This window comes from Lates calcarifer, linkage group LG13 (genome assembly GCF_001640805.2).
Source record: "Lates calcarifer isolate ASB-BC8 linkage group LG13, TLL_Latcal_v3, whole genome shotgun sequence".
Taxonomy (NCBI): Eukaryota; Metazoa; Chordata; class Actinopteri; family Centropomidae; genus Lates; species Lates calcarifer.
This window is the reverse complement of record NC_066845.1, coordinates 5,343,214-5,360,277: the sequence shown is the minus strand read 5'-3', so window position 1 is coordinate 5,360,277 and position 17,064 is coordinate 5,343,214. Positions and strand designations below refer to the sequence as shown.

At 41.7% G+C, this 17,064-nt stretch overlaps 1 protein-coding gene across 1 annotated transcript in view; it reads left to right on the top strand.

Annotated features, from left to right (window-relative positions):
• Positions 1 to 7,345: 7,345 nt before the first annotated feature.
• sema6a (sema domain, transmembrane domain (TM), and cytoplasmic domain, (semaphorin) 6A) overlaps positions 7,346 to 17,064 on the top strand; it is a 104,535-nt gene continuing 94,816 nt past the window's right edge. Inside the window, 1 exon segment of the mRNA XM_018674438.2 lies at positions 7,346 to 7,841. The gene's annotated coding sequence lies outside the window, so the exon portion shown is untranslated.

Below are 17,064 nucleotides of genomic sequence, written 5' to 3'. Positions count from 1 at the left end.
TCATTTACAAATGGACCCAGTTGGGATGGATACAGCCATACATACTGTAGATAACCTATGAGGAAGGAGGAGATAAATAAATGAATGAATGGATTACATATAAAGTAAAAAATTAACAACGTAGTGACCCATTTTGTTTACCTGGAGCCTCAGTGGTACTCCCTCTCCACCTTACATCTCCATTTGCAACAACAACAACCTTTCTTCTTCTCTCTTTCAGACCTCATCAGCAGCATGACGTCCATTTGTGGGGAGGACAGAGGCTCACATGCACAAGTCAGTCTCCCCCCAACACACACACAAGTCCCCTCTGAGATTCCAAAGACTATGCTCTCTAACTGTCACTCCTAGTTACAGACCTATCATGCAGAAATGTTGATTTATTCATGGCTTTCATGCAAACCTGGATGCACAGAGGAAACTGAAGCTGGTTGGGGTGAGGCCCAGCAGGCTGCCATGTATGTGTGCGTATGTGTGTGTGTATTTGCACGCACATGGTCTGTCTTACAGTACTTTGATTACTGTATCTTACTCAGCCATGCTTTACATCATTTTGCCATTACAGGTCAGACACACACACACATGCACACACATAATCAGGATATACGTATGCTGACATAGATGCCTCCAGCTTACACTCCAAGCCAATTTCTAATAAGGCTTTTAATATTTTTGGCAGCTATTGACCACATATTGAGGACAGGATAGAAATATAGTTTTTGCAGTAAGTGTGAATACAATTTATCCCTGTATTATGTCATCATAAATTCTTATTACAGCATATTCACTGATAACTGCACCTCTGTTGGTTTAGAAATTGCTAGTCAAATAAATTTATTCGACTAAATGAATATAGTCAAATAAAGCAGGACTCTATTAATTGTCAATATACAACAGTGCGGCAGCATAAAATCAATGTCAGGGAATTAACTGTAATTGATGATGATGAAACGTCATTAAAAATGTCAAATGAACATCAAGGGTTTCCTACTTGTTGCCTATTCTAGTCAATGTTTAGAGGTGACAATAGTGATAAGTAGCTGATTTCTATGTAGCTTTATGAAGCTTTATGAGCAATGAATCATCTCTGAATATGAATCAGTTACCCAGAACCATTTGCTAACAGTGGCACTGTAGTGCTGAAAATAAAAAGATTCAGTCAACTAGAATTTTCTTGGAGACCAATTAAAATGGTGTGAAAGTGTTACTTGCCAGTTCAATGGTGCTAAAAATGTGCGTACTTTTCTGTGACACTGAGTGATTCTTATTTCCTGTAATACTTACTCTTGACTACTAATACATGATACATACTAATGAAACACAACATCAAAACTGTATATAATGTATATAATGTGTGTGTATATATATATATATATATATATGTGTGTGTGTGTGTGTGTGTGTGTGTGTGTGTGTATAATAATATAATGTAGAAATATGTATTATAATGTATATATACGGGCATGTGATTGTCACTCTCTGCAGGGATTTTTTTAAAAGACATATTCCAAGCACCACGATTATATGTGTTAAAATGTGTTGATATGCATACTGTATATGCACACATGCATGCATATTAGTGCAATTGTGAGTGACATGTCCCCTGCTTGAGATGACTGCCAGGCATCTAATGATCATTATTCAGCTGCTCGGAAGCAATGCTACCTCAGTTTACTCAGATTTTTCCTTTATGCAGAAACTGACACTCTGCCATCCAGGATCTGTTGAATATTATGCTCTTGATATTGAAGTGTTTGACAGTTACCTCACAAGGAGGAGATGACATATTAGATGTAAACTAAACATAAATACACAAACACACATAGGTAAAAATACCTTGTGAAAATACACAGTTTGGCTTGTGCGTCTTCATACTTGTGACACCAGGCTGTTTTGCATGCATAACTTGTCATCTATTACCTGATAGATTTCATATTCAATCTGATTTGGCTTTGGTTACTGCAGTACAAAAATTCTATCCAAATTATGGCCCATGTTAGAAACACACATCCTGTTAAAACATGTTTAATTACTTCATTTTTGCTGTTTAAGCACCCACAAATTCATATTGTATAATTTCTAGTTCAGTTTATTTATTAGTTCAGTTTTAACATCGTTTGATGAACCTCTTCTGGAAACAGACTCAGGGGTTTTGGAGTGAAAAATGCACATTGACAACAGCTAAATAATTTCCCTCTATCAAGCCTAAGTGCCTAAAATACAGCTGGGACACCTGTGAGCAAAATGCCTAACGCAGTAGTGCACATTTTATTTTCCTATACTCTGTGCAGTTGGTGTAATTATTTACTGAACATTTTATGGGCTCCATGTTTTCAGATAAATGTTTCCACTGATGTAAAGCTGACTGTGAGACTATGTGTGGGTAAACATTTAGCAGTGCCTGTAAATTACACCATATACTTCAATTTTATTCATCCTACCTGCTCTACAGTGCCTTGCAATGACTAGGAAGCTTTGGTAATACTTCATAAACAGTACCTTTACAAAGGAATGTTTCAAAATATCTGGGACACTCTTATTCTTTTACACAAACTACCAGTTGGAGTCATGAGAATAGAATAATACAGTATGTCTCTCAGGACAATATCATAAACAAACTAAAAATACAGGTAAGTATTATTATCATTAGATAAGTCTTTTGATATACATAACATTCTGTGGGAAACATCTGTTAATAGTTCATTGTTGACTACAAAGAGGGAAGGATGTAATGTAATGTAATAATGTTTTTTCCTGTCCAGCTGCCAAAAACCATCCTGTTGCTAAATTCACCTGGTGCCATTCACAATGAAAAGTTATAGTCATCGAGTACATTTTAAATGAGCAACTTTGAACTTTTTTTTTTTTTTTTTAACTGAAGTTGACTTTCACATTACTCTACCTGTACTGAATTAAACATCTAGCAAAGGAACACTACTTCTACTTTAATAGAGTGTTTTGGTCCCTCTCCTCCTGCTGGAAATGCTGCAGACTCATAATACAGCACTCTGAGCCTGAACAATGTTTCCAAAAACCCAAAGTATTACTTTCAAGCCTGTAGCTGTTTACCAGTATTAGACTAGATCCTTGTAATCCCCACTTTCCTGTCTGTTCTCAGCATGATCCATAAGTGAATATGAGATGTTCATAAGATGACAGAAATGGCAGAACGCAGCTTTTGCCATGAATGCATATACAGCATACAGTTGTTGTGCTCCCAGAAGTCACATATGGAAAGATTTAGCAATCAACAGTATGTTAGCCACAAATTTTGGATGTAACTACATGTTTACTCTTTTCCACTTTTCACCCTTTGGGGATAATAAACAGGCTACAGTTCCCATTAAAGCACTAAGAGGGGAGGTAGCAGACAGATTCAGTGATTGGCCTGCAACAGTACAATGGCAGTTACCACTGTAAATGGGCTTTGCTCCTTTCTCAGCTGTCTGTATGATCCACAGGTGAGCAGCAGCCATTAGGACTCCAGCAGCAGCAGCAGTGGCAGCTTTAACAAACGATGCTCCTCCAGTGGTCCGGCACAAAACACACTGCTCAGCAGGCTTTGAATAGACAGCCTTGCACGTTCATCATTTTGTGATATGAAGGCACAACAAAACTCCTGTGACTCCAGCAGTCTGAGACCCCTAACCTGGACTGTAGCCCACAGATACACAACAGACTGTCTGTCTAGTTTGTTATTCCTTAACAAGCATCTTTTAGACTTGTGTGGAAATGTGTGTATACGTCTCATTAACTTACGGATATTCAGTGTTAGCATGTGTGCCTCATGGGTCGAATGTCTATTTCAGTGCTACAGTTGCCAATTACTTTGCAGATTTAACATTCAAAAGGTACGATCATCTCAAAACATATGTTGCATTTTAAAGATTTAACTACCACAGACCATGAAGTTGTTAAAGCTGGCTCCACTTGATCAGTTACAACATTGAACAAAATTAACAAAGAAATATGTGTACTGGTATAATTACTTTTGATATATCAGTAATGTTTAACTGATAGCTGACTTTCACGTTTAATGTGAGTATTTGTACAGAATGGTGTATCTGAAAACTGCTCCTGCACCACTGGTGTACTGTATGGTGTTGTCACAGTGTATGTGGGTGTGAGTGTGGATGCTTACGTACTGAATACTGTATATAAATTAATACATACAGGTATGAGCCTTTCAGCACATTTCAACATGCGCATGTGTGGTACACCATGGTTTACTGTGTTTACATTTTACACAGCTGTTTAGATACACATGATTGTTGTGCAGTTGTGAAAAGTCTCTAAGTACATTTACTCAAATACTGTACTGTGCTATATAATTTATGAGGTACTTAAACAATACTTTACTTGAGTATTTCCACTTTATGCTACTAAATACATCTACACAGGGGAAAAAAAAAACTTTTTACTCCACTGCATTTATTTGACAGCTGCTAGTTACTTTCCATATTAAGATTGTAAGTTTAAACCAGTGGTTCTCAGCCTTGTTACCCCTTTTAAGAAAGCAGTGTGTAATTAGCAGTTCCACCTAAGAGAATTGTGATCTCAGTGTTATCTTTTCAATACATGTTTGAGGACCAAGTGAGCAAAATTATCCAATATTTTACAAAAAACCAAACAATAGAAAGAAGATAGAAAAACTCCAAATATTTTGTGTAGCAGAATCTTTTCTTTCTTCTTCCCATCTCCTTTAATCATCACACAGCTGCTGACATTTATCATGTGACCCTCTAGAGGGGGGGTAGACCCTTATAGATTTTGAACCACTGGAGTTCCACTGGAAGCATCTAACTGCATCTTAAGTAGATGAACTAACTGTACCTCAACCAGCTACAGCAGTAAAATGCATCTCACACACTGAGCAGTACATTGTGTTGCTTACACTTGTGTACTTTTACTTCAGTTTGATTTTGGATACAGGATTGTTACTTTTAAAAAAAAGAAGGATTTTCACATTAATGTATTGGTACTTTCACTTGAGTAAAGGATCTGAATAATTCTTCCACAACTGGTGTGGTGTGACAGCTTTTCATTGACAATGAGAAAGGAAGAGAAAAGGGGTGAGGTGTCAGACGCATAGGAAATTGTGGTATGTTGTTAAAAAGATTCTAATGCTGCACCTGTCTTGAGGAAGGTGGGCGCAGCTCCTTTTGTATCTTTTCAGGCCAGCACAAGGATGTGAATTAGCTGTAGGACATTAGTGGAAGCCGGTAAAATCAGCAGAAGAAAAGTAATGTTTCAGATCATGTTCCAAGGGTTGGAGAGGAGACAGGTGGGTATAAGAGCTGCTGTAGTCTAGGCAGGAGATGAAAAAAAAAAACAAAACAACAACAACAAAAAAAAAAAAACGCCTGAGCATGGAGCTGAGCTGAGCCCCTGAAGAATTGCTGGTGTGTGCCTGCTGTCTGTCCCAGTCCGGGATGTGATGGTTGCTCTATTTCAACTGCCTCTCCTCCACACACACAGTCCTAATGCACCTGGGACAACTTTAGCAAGATAAGCGAGATAAGCTCTGACACGAGCATATTTCCAGAGTTCAAACTAACCGGTGTGTATCCTGACATTATTGAGCTCGAATTATACACTGCCCGCCTCCCACACTTAGCAACGCTTGCACTTCAAAGTGTGTGCGAGAGAGTGGAGAGAGAGCGAGTGAGATAGAGAGAGATTAAAGAATGTAAAGACAGAGTTAGAGCGAGTGAAATAAGGGCTGTATGTAGTTTGTTTTGGTTGGAGGCTTGCAGCATTTGCATGACTGTTGATGTTAACACATCCAGATGCTTTTCTCATCTGATTTTGTGCATAGTATCTATAATGATTTCACCTGCATGTGTCAACAGCACACGATAAACTTGTACTCGAACATTTCTCTCACACAGAATTTTAATGAACACTAACAGGCCTGCTGTACATTATACTGTAAGATGAGATGTATGATATATGAATGCACTCCATGCAGCTAATTGCCAAGGAAGTGCATATATTTGCATATGCCTCAACCACAGTCCACTGTAGTCTGTATGTAATGACACATTTTTTAAACAAAGAGGAACCAAATCTACTTCAGTGAATGACAGAAAAACAACAGAGTTATTATGTTTTCTCCCTCGTGTGCACAGCCCTGTATGATGGTTCAATTGCATGATGGCAAGTGAGCTTTGTTTTTAAAGCAAATTAAAGTATAACAGATGAGGAAAGGGTTGGCAGGCACGAGCGCATTACTTTACATTAAAGAACAGCAGTCTAGTTTTTGGCATAGGGCCTGTGGAGGCAGCATTGTACTGAGTTGTTACAGTAACAAGACAGCAATAGTGCCTGACAGGCCACTGTACTCAAGAGCACAATTACACACACACATGCACACACACAAATACACTTACACATGCACACACACACACACACACACTACTGCTTTCACAGGTGGCCTGTTATTATATAATAATAAACCAAAAGCCTCACACTTTTTAGCTATGTCCCTACGGAGCTTATACTGCATATCTATACACAATCTAGATATCTACACAGGTGTTTGTGCACTGTAATATAATGTGTGTTTGTATCTGAGAACATGTGCAAGTAGTTATGCTCATGTTTTGTGGCAGGCTAGCAGTTTTTAATCTGACAAACTGAAGTTGATTGGTTTGGCTTGGTGTAAGAGAGAGAGAGGGAGAGAGAGAGAATGTGGAGGCTGACATCAGATTGTGTCCTAAATGTACCATAAATTTAAGCAGCAACTTCTTGAACTTTGCTATTGTTCTCAGACTTTACCTGATGGCTCCACTGATGAGATCAGGGCCAAGTAAAGTGGAGGCCCATTTGTAAAAACTCAGTGACTGCAAGGCATGTGTTTCCGTGCGTGTATGTGCGCGTGCCGGCCTGGGACCTGGTGGGGGGGGGGACCACCAAGGGAGAAAGGACGGCGGTCCTGAGACCGGAGACAAGAGACAAGACGGGCTTTGAACCTGCTCACATTCCCAAGGGCCGTACTCAGAAGAAAACAACGTACAAAGTGAAGGGTAGTGCGGGTGCCATGAATGAGGACCTGCATCTTTATTGTGTCTTCAAAATTACCAGTGACAATCTGCATGACACAGAGCCAGCAGACCAACCCGCGTGGCCACAAAACGCCAGTTAATCTCATTTGAATTTATAACTAACCTCTACGTGTTTTTCTTTTTTTCTCTCTTCTGTGTCAAAACTATTAATAGTGCTCGGGCTTTCTCCCTTTCCGACGCGCATTCTTATGAAATGCCGCTGCGTAAAAATAGAAATACAGTTGTCCATAACTGGCACCCATTGACACAATAGCTCCCGTTCCAGAGACGTAGCTCCTCCCTATGTATGTGTGTGTGTGTGAGAGGGAGAGAGAGAGAGAGAGAGAGAGAGAGAGTGTGTGTGTGTGTGTGTGTGTGTAGCGGGTGGGTGACAGCTGGGCTCGCTGCGCTCCGCTCCAGTCTGGTAAGAGGCTTCATCTCCAAATAGGATGACCGTCGGCTTTTGTGGAAGGGACTGCGCTCGGCTCCGTAGCTAGTTCTGGGACACCCCGGTTGGTTCCATCCGTTCAGCTCACCTGAGGGGAGTTTAAAAGCCAAAACGTCGTGTTTTTCCCCCCTCTCTCTCTAGTGTGGATTTCCGATGGATATTCCGATTTGAAGAGGTGTGATTTGAGCGCGGCATGTAACAAAAAGAAGCGCATGAGAAAAGTAGCGCTCGTATTGTTATTCTGAAACGAGCCCCTGTCTGAACTGCTCTGAGAAGCCGAATCTCATGGATTACTAAAAAACAGAGCTGTGTAGTCACTCCGAGGCATATCCATTCATGAGCTGAAGGTAAGATTTCTTTGTTTATTTCAAACTTTAGGTGCGCTCACATAGGCTGAACCAGCTCCTTCCTCCAAGCCCAGGAGGCTTGTTTTCTGTACAGCCAGGCTGCCGGGCGACAAGTGCACACGCTTCACAGGGTTACTTGATCAACACAGGGCGATTTTGCGTATTTGTAGAGCATTTTGAAAGTTATAAAAAAATCAGAAAGTGCCCATTTTTCAATCCTAATGAGAACTGCGATGCTCTCTTACAAGAATAAAACACCTTCTCTCGACATAAACAGACCACAATTTCGTGCGTAATCCCTTTTACGCTGTTTACCCATATAGATTAAAGAAGTGCCAGTCTCTGAGGACCTATTTCAGATCACACTCAGTCGAGACAAAAAAAATGTCAGTATCATCCCGGTTAGCAGGTACACGTACGGCAAATAAGAAAATGTGCTCGTGAGAACTTGCAAGACTCGGACCGACTGTTGTTCTCCGTCTAACGGTGCTTTCCCCCCTCCACCCCCAAACCTCGTTGACTCTCTGAAGATGTAATAAAACCACAGCCACAAAACTACCAGCTGTAGATTCAGATTAAAAATGAAAAACTGCAGTAGTTATGTGAGCCTAATAACATATTCATGCCTGATTTGTTATGAAAACGCATAAACACTGAAGTGCTTGCTCCATTATTACAGCATGATGGGATTTTCATTTTCCATTTATTTTCACGATTGAAAATTCGGAATTAGAGCAGCAATTTACACGTAGACTAATGATGCATCCCGTGTTTACAATCTTTCTTTCCATTTTCATTCCCTCTATACGACTGTAACCTGAGTCACAGAGATCTGATGTGAATTAATTAGTCATTTTACATGGAGATTGGAATAGATGAGACCTTCCCTCTCTCTCTTCCACACACACACACACACACACACACACACACACATACATACAGACACACACTGACTAGGGTGTGTTCAGGGATTTCAAGCTACCAAGAGGCGGAGTGGTCACTATTACTCTGGACCAAAAGATCAATCAAATGTTTGTAATTCTGACCAGGAGACAAAATTGCACCGGTCTCAGAAGTGGATCAGAAGTGCTACTGCTTTAACAAGCTGGGAGAGGAGATAGAGGCCTCACAGACCACAACCAGCAGCCTGACTGCCAACACCCAGTCACTCCCAGTGGTTTCCCTCTCCTCTCCTCTCCTCTCCCAGTATGGAAACCTCCCCCTCTCCAAGAGGCACTGGGAAAAACTGGAAAAAGGGATTCGGCAACTCTAAATGTAGGTTATAGATCGGCAAGTGTGCAAGGGCGATGATAGAAATGGGTGAATCTAAGGAGTACTGAATGCCCACAGCAGAAATGTGTCAGCTGATTTTTAGCAGCAGCACATGGTGTTTTGGAAACATGATTCTAGTATCAACCTTTAAAAAAAAAAAAAAGAAAGAAAAAAGATAGAAGAAATATTTTATGCCCACTCTGAGAGGAGAGGATGTTGTATTTCATCCATTTTTCTATATATCACTGGAAATATTTGGTGCTCCTGTGTGTTGCATGTTTTGTGTCTTCATCTGTTTTTTTTGCAGTCAGTATACATACGGTGCTTTGGATTACACTTGAATGTGAAACAGCTGAATGTTTTAACATTTTACCACTGCTCCTCCTTACAACATTAGCCTCGAGGCATTCAAATGTCCTGGAGGCATTTTTTTTGAGATGTTGCACGGGTCTGCGAATCCCACCACACTGTTTCATAAAGGCTACAACACCACAAAACCAGAGTGTTAATCCCGTTTTTAGCACTTTATACATTGACATGTTGTGGTGCTGATACGTGAATTACAGCATGATTACCTTTGTGACAGCAGCCTGCCTGTTCTCTTCCTTGGGAGGCAGAATAGAGCAGAGCGACCAGAGTTGTTACTTGTATTTGGAGCAATGCTCCGTGGAGCGTTTGATCCGCCGATCCCCTAACAATAGCAATGGGGATGGCATTGTGTGTGACTGATGTGAATTTGTCACACTGTATGTGTGAGTGTGTGTGTGTGTGTGTGTGTGTGAGAGAGAGAGAGAGAAAGAGAAGAAGAGAGGGGCACAAACAGAGAGAGTTAGTATTTACCTTTGCCAGTTTAGGACACATGCAGATGCAGCCTGAATGTAGTAGGTCTGAATAATTGATAAATGGCTTTGCTCCTGTTCAAATGAATTGGCCCTCTGTTATAAACAAGGAGACCGGTCAGCCGCTGTTAACCACCGGTCCCCATTCAGTCAGAGTCAATACCAAGCATTCAATAGTGTGTGTATTTATGCATATTTTATAAAAGCCATGTTTTATTGATGCACGTCCTTGGTGTGTGGGCTGCTGTTTTTTTTTCTTTTTTTTTTGAAACAATTAGAGTATGAGAAAGCATCAATCCCCTCTCACTCATCTGCATGTGATTTATTGATGCTTAACCCATTTTCCATCTTTCTAAATTGCCGCTGCTTCAATTACGCCACCTTAAACGTTAAATCTGCTCTTGTATTAGACCATTAAAAAATGTATAATTGTGAGCCTGCCTATGTGTTTTAGTGCATTTTGTTTTAGAAATACAGGTCAGCATAATCAAAGATGCTTGCATTTTAATGGAACTGTCCATCAGAGATGTTACATAGCACATTTGCTGATTTTAGCCACGCTTGAGTTGGCTGTTCTGATTTAGTGGGAAGCTGTCGTGATTCAGAGGGTGAAAGAAAGAAGCAGGAAGATATTGTAACCTGCTACAACAAATTACACAGCTCGCCCCTCTGTATAAACATTTTTCTCCTGAACCTTCTGCTGCTTCATCGCTCTCATTTTTTTGGTAATGATTTCCTTGACCCTCTGAAGTTGAACTCATTATTTGATAAATGCCTTTCATTTTATCTAAGAAAACACTCTGAATGATATCATACAGGATGAGGGGAGATGGTAACAGACCTGTGTCTAAACTACCGTGTATCTCCTTTGTTTATGTATTTGATTTTCTAAAGGGCCTGCAGTTTGCTCACTACCCCCCATCCTTTCTAGTTAAGTTGGAACCTATTGGCCACTGTTTATAGGCAGTGATAAATGATATTCAGCGTACTTTAGGGATCTAATATATCTCATCGTGCAGTATGGTCCAGTGTGCTCTATTCACAGCATGGCTCATTGAAAATGTAATCACTCTCTAATCACTTGCTCCAGCGTGTTGGTCCATGTTCTCCCTGTCTTTCACACATACATGCATGGATGCATGGTGTTCCAGTTTCCAAGTTCCACTGTGTTGTTCTGACTGGCTGCTTTCTCCCACTTAGCCTTAACCCTTCTGGCTCCCTATAAATGACTCTACAGTGCATCCACAGAATTAAGCGTCCATGTGTTAAACATTCCTCATACTCGTTACATTAGCATAATTGATTGAACGTGTTTTCCGTGCCAAGAAAGCCAGAGGCATGAAGGGCCAAGCAAAAGGCTTATTTTGGGCTGGGCGCTGCTAGTCAGCGGCAGAATTGGCTGAGCGTCTGTTGGTGTTTTGGCTGTTGGTCCTTGGCAAAGCTTTGTTGTTAGAAATTAAGTGAATTAGAAAGTGATAGCCAGCCCATCTAGGAGAAGACTGTTGAGGAGCCAAACTTTGTCACAGGCGTGCCAAATGAAAACATGCTGACAGAAACATTTAAACTCAGCTCATAACATCAGCTTTCTCTGGATGGAAATTTAGCATTTTTAAATACTTAGTTTTAAGTATGTGCGATACTAACATGTGGTAATATGTGCAATACTAACATGTGGTAATACCTTTGTCACAGCTGAGGTTGGTTGCCTGTCATTACTCAAATGGAATGGAAAGGAAATGCATTTGTAGGGATAATCCAAAAGCAGCAGGGCTTTGTGTGATTGCCTGGGAGATGGATGAATGACCAGCCTTGAAAAGAGCCAAGTCTTGTACTACAGATCAGATGATGTAAACTGTATATGCTGCATAAAAATATGATGTCCTAGTTCCTCGTTCTGCTGTTTGTGCTTTTACAGGTGAGAGTAGCTAGCTGTGAGTCATGGAGATGGCCACAGTCTGTTAAGACTCATTAGGGCTTGCTGTGGCTGTGGTTATTTCTGCGGTTAGGTTGCTTGTTGGCAGCTAATAACGAGGTGTGTGCCGTGTAGATGTTAAGCGTCAGGAAAACTCTTCGTTTGCTCCTTTTGCCCCGACTCTGCCTGTAACGCGCTGTGTCAATGTGTCTCTGTGAGGTGTGCGAGTCAGACCCTCTCAGACCCCCTTTCCTGTGTGTGCAGTTCCACAAAGCGCTGAGGGTAGTTAATGTGTGTGTGCTGATTGGGGGTGGTGGTGGGGTTTGAGTGTGTGTACTCAGTGCGTGCACTCCCTGTGACTGTGCGTGCGTGTTTGCGTGGTGTTGTTCGAGTGCATCTGTCCCTCCTCCCCAGGCCCCAGCGATTGGCACTGCATCTCTCATCTATTAATCATAGAGAGCACTTTCTCTCTCATTCCGTTGCCATAGTTTCAGGACCTGAGACAGTGTTGGGGTGCCTGGCTGCCTAGAGTGTGGAGAAGTGAGAGGAAGAGGAGGAGGAAGCGAGAGGAAGAGGAGGAGGAAGAGAGAGGAAGAGAGGGGAGGAAAGGAGAGGAGAGAGGTATGACTATGGAGAATAGGAGGAAATGATATAAACAGTGTGGTGAGGGGCAGGCGGAACAATTGAAACAGAGCAGAGGAGGAAAGAGGGGAAGTGATTGAAAGAGCAATGGCAGGCTAACACGCCGAGCAGGTCCTCACACCATGGATGAGTATGCTTCAAGAACCAAAATGGATTCCATTTTTATCTCAGCAGTGAACCCTCTATCTCCTTCTGTGCGTTGCATCTTTTCAGTCTCTCTCACACACATACTGTATATAAACTCTGTCCGCCTCTCCGCACTCTCTTTCCTAAAGAGAGCAGAAGAATATTTTCACAGTAGGCATCATCTTGTGAATAGCGTGCTCAAGGGGCTGCTGTGTCTCCAGTGTGTTACAGTACATTGAACGGCTGTTATTTCACCTTGCTTTAAAATGGAAAAGCCTTCAACTGAGCTGAGATGGAAGATGGGCCAGGGCCTCCTGTTTCATGCTCAGTTGGGTGTTTTGATGGTAAATCATGCTGAATTCATGTGTTATTCAATGATGGATTAGTACGGAAATCGACCACTATGGAAATTTCCAAGACAGTGAATACCTCTTGCTATCAAGCCCCGTCTCTCTATCTCTGTCTCTTTGTATTTATCTGTCTGTCTTTCTTCCCTTTCCTGTCCTGTTTTCTCTCTGTCCACCTTCCTCCACATTTAGATTTTCTTCCCTCTGTGCAGAAGGAATACTGAACATGCACTATTATTTTCAGAGAAGCAGTTCTTGTTTTGGCTGTGGGCTTTGTACCTCCCGTATGACCTCATAATCTCATTTGGGCCTTTTAATGGCTAACCATGCACTAATGTGGTGGTTGTATTATCGCCTTGTCTCATCACATCATACCCTACTTGTGAGCATTTCCAATGGGAGCTTTTGGAGAACTGGCAGCACTGTAATCATGGGATTCTCTGCGCACTCAAATGCGTGTACACTATTACATAGAAACTCACTCACTCACACACAGACACACACACACACAAAAGACACATGTAAGTACACACATCCTCACACACTAGGGCAGTTTTTCATGTCAGTAAGAGGGAAGAGGAATAAAGAAAGCTTGTCATTGTTACAGTGGTGCACACAGTGAGTGCCAGTGGGCATGAGCCCAAGAATACCTGATTGTAGAGTACACTGTGTAATTCTCCCTTCACCATGTATGGACTTTCTGTGTGGGAATTGCCATTAAGGGACAGAAGGACAAAGGAGGAAGTGAGAGGGTGCGTTTGCTCTTTGTGCTGGTGGCACTGAGGTGCTTTTGTGCCTTTGAAGTGATGGGATTGCAGGTGACATCATAGCGGTTGCATTCTCAGGTGCAGCAGGTGAATTAATCCAGGTGGGGGATGGGGTAAAAGTGTGTGTGTGTGTATGTGTGTATGTGTGTGTTTGTGCCTGTGTGCGTTAATGCTCCTGAGTATCTGAGGAAGCAGGCATGCATGGCTGTCTTATGTGTGGACACGCGTTTATGTGTGTGTGCATCCATCATCAAAGCAGAGGAAAGCCAGTGTGTAAGGTGATCTGTATGCTCATGGCAGAGCAGCAGTCATACTCTCCCAGAGGCTATAAGCCTCGCTGAATGTGGAACAGGCAGCTTCTCCTTCCAAAGCCCCACTGCTGGTTTCCACACGCGGGCCAAACGAGGCTAGACAGATTTAGTTTATTATCCATGTTTCTGGATTTCCTCCACAGCAACATTTCTGTTCAAATTATCTGTCAGCAGGGATATAGCTTCACATAATCTAACAGTGCTCTCTATCCCGTGATGCAAACATTTATTAGCCGGCCCTAAACCTGGCGGGACGGGCTCAGCTCAAACAAGCATCGAGTGATATCCTAGACAGCAGGTAATTTGTAACAACAGTCCCTAGCTCATCTGATGCACTGATGATGATGACAGATTGCTGCAATTGGCCATGGGTGAATATAAATTGTTTCCAGGTGACTGGTAAATCTTTACAATGACCTGTAGTTATACTGGCACATAAACATGATGAAACATAATAAGGAAAGGCTTTTACATTCAGCTCTATGCAAGTAATGTATTAAACAATTTATATGTTCATGTTGTGGGTGTTAGTCACTAACATCTGAGACCTCACATAAGCAACATTATTTCAGTGTATATTCACAGTGTTTCAAAAATACAGGCTTCATGTGTTTCCTCAGGTTTTACCTCAAACCTTGTTAAGAAATCAGTCTTTTCCCGGTCACAGTGGCTGGCAGACTACAAGTGATTCCCCCGGGGGTCCTCTATTTCAGAATCCAATCAGGCAGAACTCGGAAACAATATTACCTCTGTGTGTGTGTGTACATTTATTACATAGCTAATGAACAAATTGCAGCCATGTGGCATGGCCTGGTGGCATGGCTGGTGAAAAAAAGGAACGCACATGCAGACTCACACACACCACGCACATACACTCCAGTCCCCAGCCACTCACCCCCTCCCCCTTTTCACCACAATACACACACATGTACACACACACACACGCCCAACCACAAGGCCCCCAGTGTTCTTGGCCTGTCTGCCCATCAGCTCATGCGGAGCGCTGGGCTGGGAGTACTTATCATCACTCTGCTGAGTGGAGGCCTCACAAACGCTCACTCGCTCACACACATACATGCACACACGCTCTCATGCACACAATTCAGTCAGCAAAGGGAGACTGCTCAGTATAGAAAGGGCTGATTAAATGTATGGTGTGACAGCAGCCTGAGCTGACACTGAGAGGAGGAACGCTTGATAGGCAAATGGAGACTAACAGGCGGGGAGACAGGGAGCAAGGCAACCCTATCGCCAGTTAAATACATTTAAATACTAATTTGCTTTGCCAAATACCTCATGGAAGAAATGTAACTGCTTCCTGAATTATATTTACTGACAATGTTTTTACAATCCAGGAAAGATAACATCCTTACTATGCACAGAGGTCACAGGGAGGAGGTCAAGGTGAATGGTTGGATTTAGAAAGCTCAGGACTTTGACACCAAGTTGAGGGATCATGTTCTGTATCTCATGTGTTGTTAGTTTAGGTTTAGAATATTAAAACACTTGGTTAAAGTTAGGGAAAAAGTGTGGCTTTGTTGTAGCGCTGTGCTGCAAGTCAGCTATTTTGCTAAGACCAGGATTTTAGCCCTAAGCAAATCCTTTATGTTGCCTAAATGTAAATATAAAAACTGTTAAAGGGATAGTTCACTTCTCAGATAAAATGCACTTGTTTTCTTGCTAAAAGTTACATGAGAAGATCACTACCACTTTCATGTCTATATGGTAAATATGAAGCTACAGCCAGCAACTGGTTAGCTCAGCCTGGCACCAACACTGGAAACAGGGGGGGAAACAGCTGTCCCGGTTCTGTACAGAAATGACAAAATTTATTTCATCTGTGCCAAAAGTGAAGTGTAAAAACAACATGTTGTGGTTTTATGGGGGTTATATGCCTATATTTCTTGGCCCAGGTGGAGTCACGTCCTCGAGCAGAAACTAAAGGAAGTTACTGTGACCTGTACACAACACCCTGTAAAACCTCAAGGTGCCATTTTTACACTTTGTGTACAGCTTAAACAGGTGCTGTTTAGCTGATTTTATTACTTGCTGTTTCCCTTGTTTCCAGTCTTTGTGTTTAACTAACCAGCTGCTGGTTGTAGTTTCATACAGAGAGTGGCAAATACTACTGTGTTTCTTACAGAACATATTTGTTATTGCCAGTTAGTTGTAAATGAATTTGATTACTAGGAGACTTTCCCATTTTGGGAAAGAGACAGGCTAGATTAATGGCTAAGAGACAGACAGTTTAGGAGATATCCAGAAGAAGCAGACACTGAGATATTTGTAGACAGGTAAAGTAAAGACAGAGGCTGGAAAGTTAGTAAGGGAGACAGACAGCGATGTTTCGAGGCATACAGAGGAAAGAAACTCAACAGTTTCTTGCCTTTTCAAAATGTGAAAAGAAATAATATTTCACCTCGCTCCCATTCATGCCCCCTTTAATCTTGACAAAAGATGCTCTTTATGTGGGCAGGTAATCAGCCAAGCAGGTTGATAGGCTGGAAGACAGACAAGCTGTGAGGCAGGAAAAGAGAAGTTGTGCCTTGCATGATAATGTATTCATTCATTCCCTACTCTGATAATGTTCGCAGCATGCTTGGCTTGATTCATTCATCACAGTCTACTGGGGGCCTTTTTACGTTATTTGTTAAAAAGCCTCTTTGCTTTTCTAAACCTGTTAAGGTTTTGATTTGTGTGCTGACTGGATTATTCGGGAGGTGATTGCTTCTGGGTTTGTGATGGTGTGTGAGGTTATGTGCATGCATTTGAGCTAGTGTCTTGTTTGTGTATGTATGCACTCCTGCATAAATTGGTGTGTGTAGAGACTGAGAATTCTGCAATGAGGCCTATTTTGGTCTCTGAGTAGTTTGGTTTGATTGGGCAGTGCAGCAGCTGCATACTGAAAACGCTGCCTTTTGATCTTCTCCCATCCTCAACTAATCTGGGACCGTCTCATCTCTCTCACTGATAAGTTCTCTGTATTTGCTTCTTGTGGGTTCTGTTT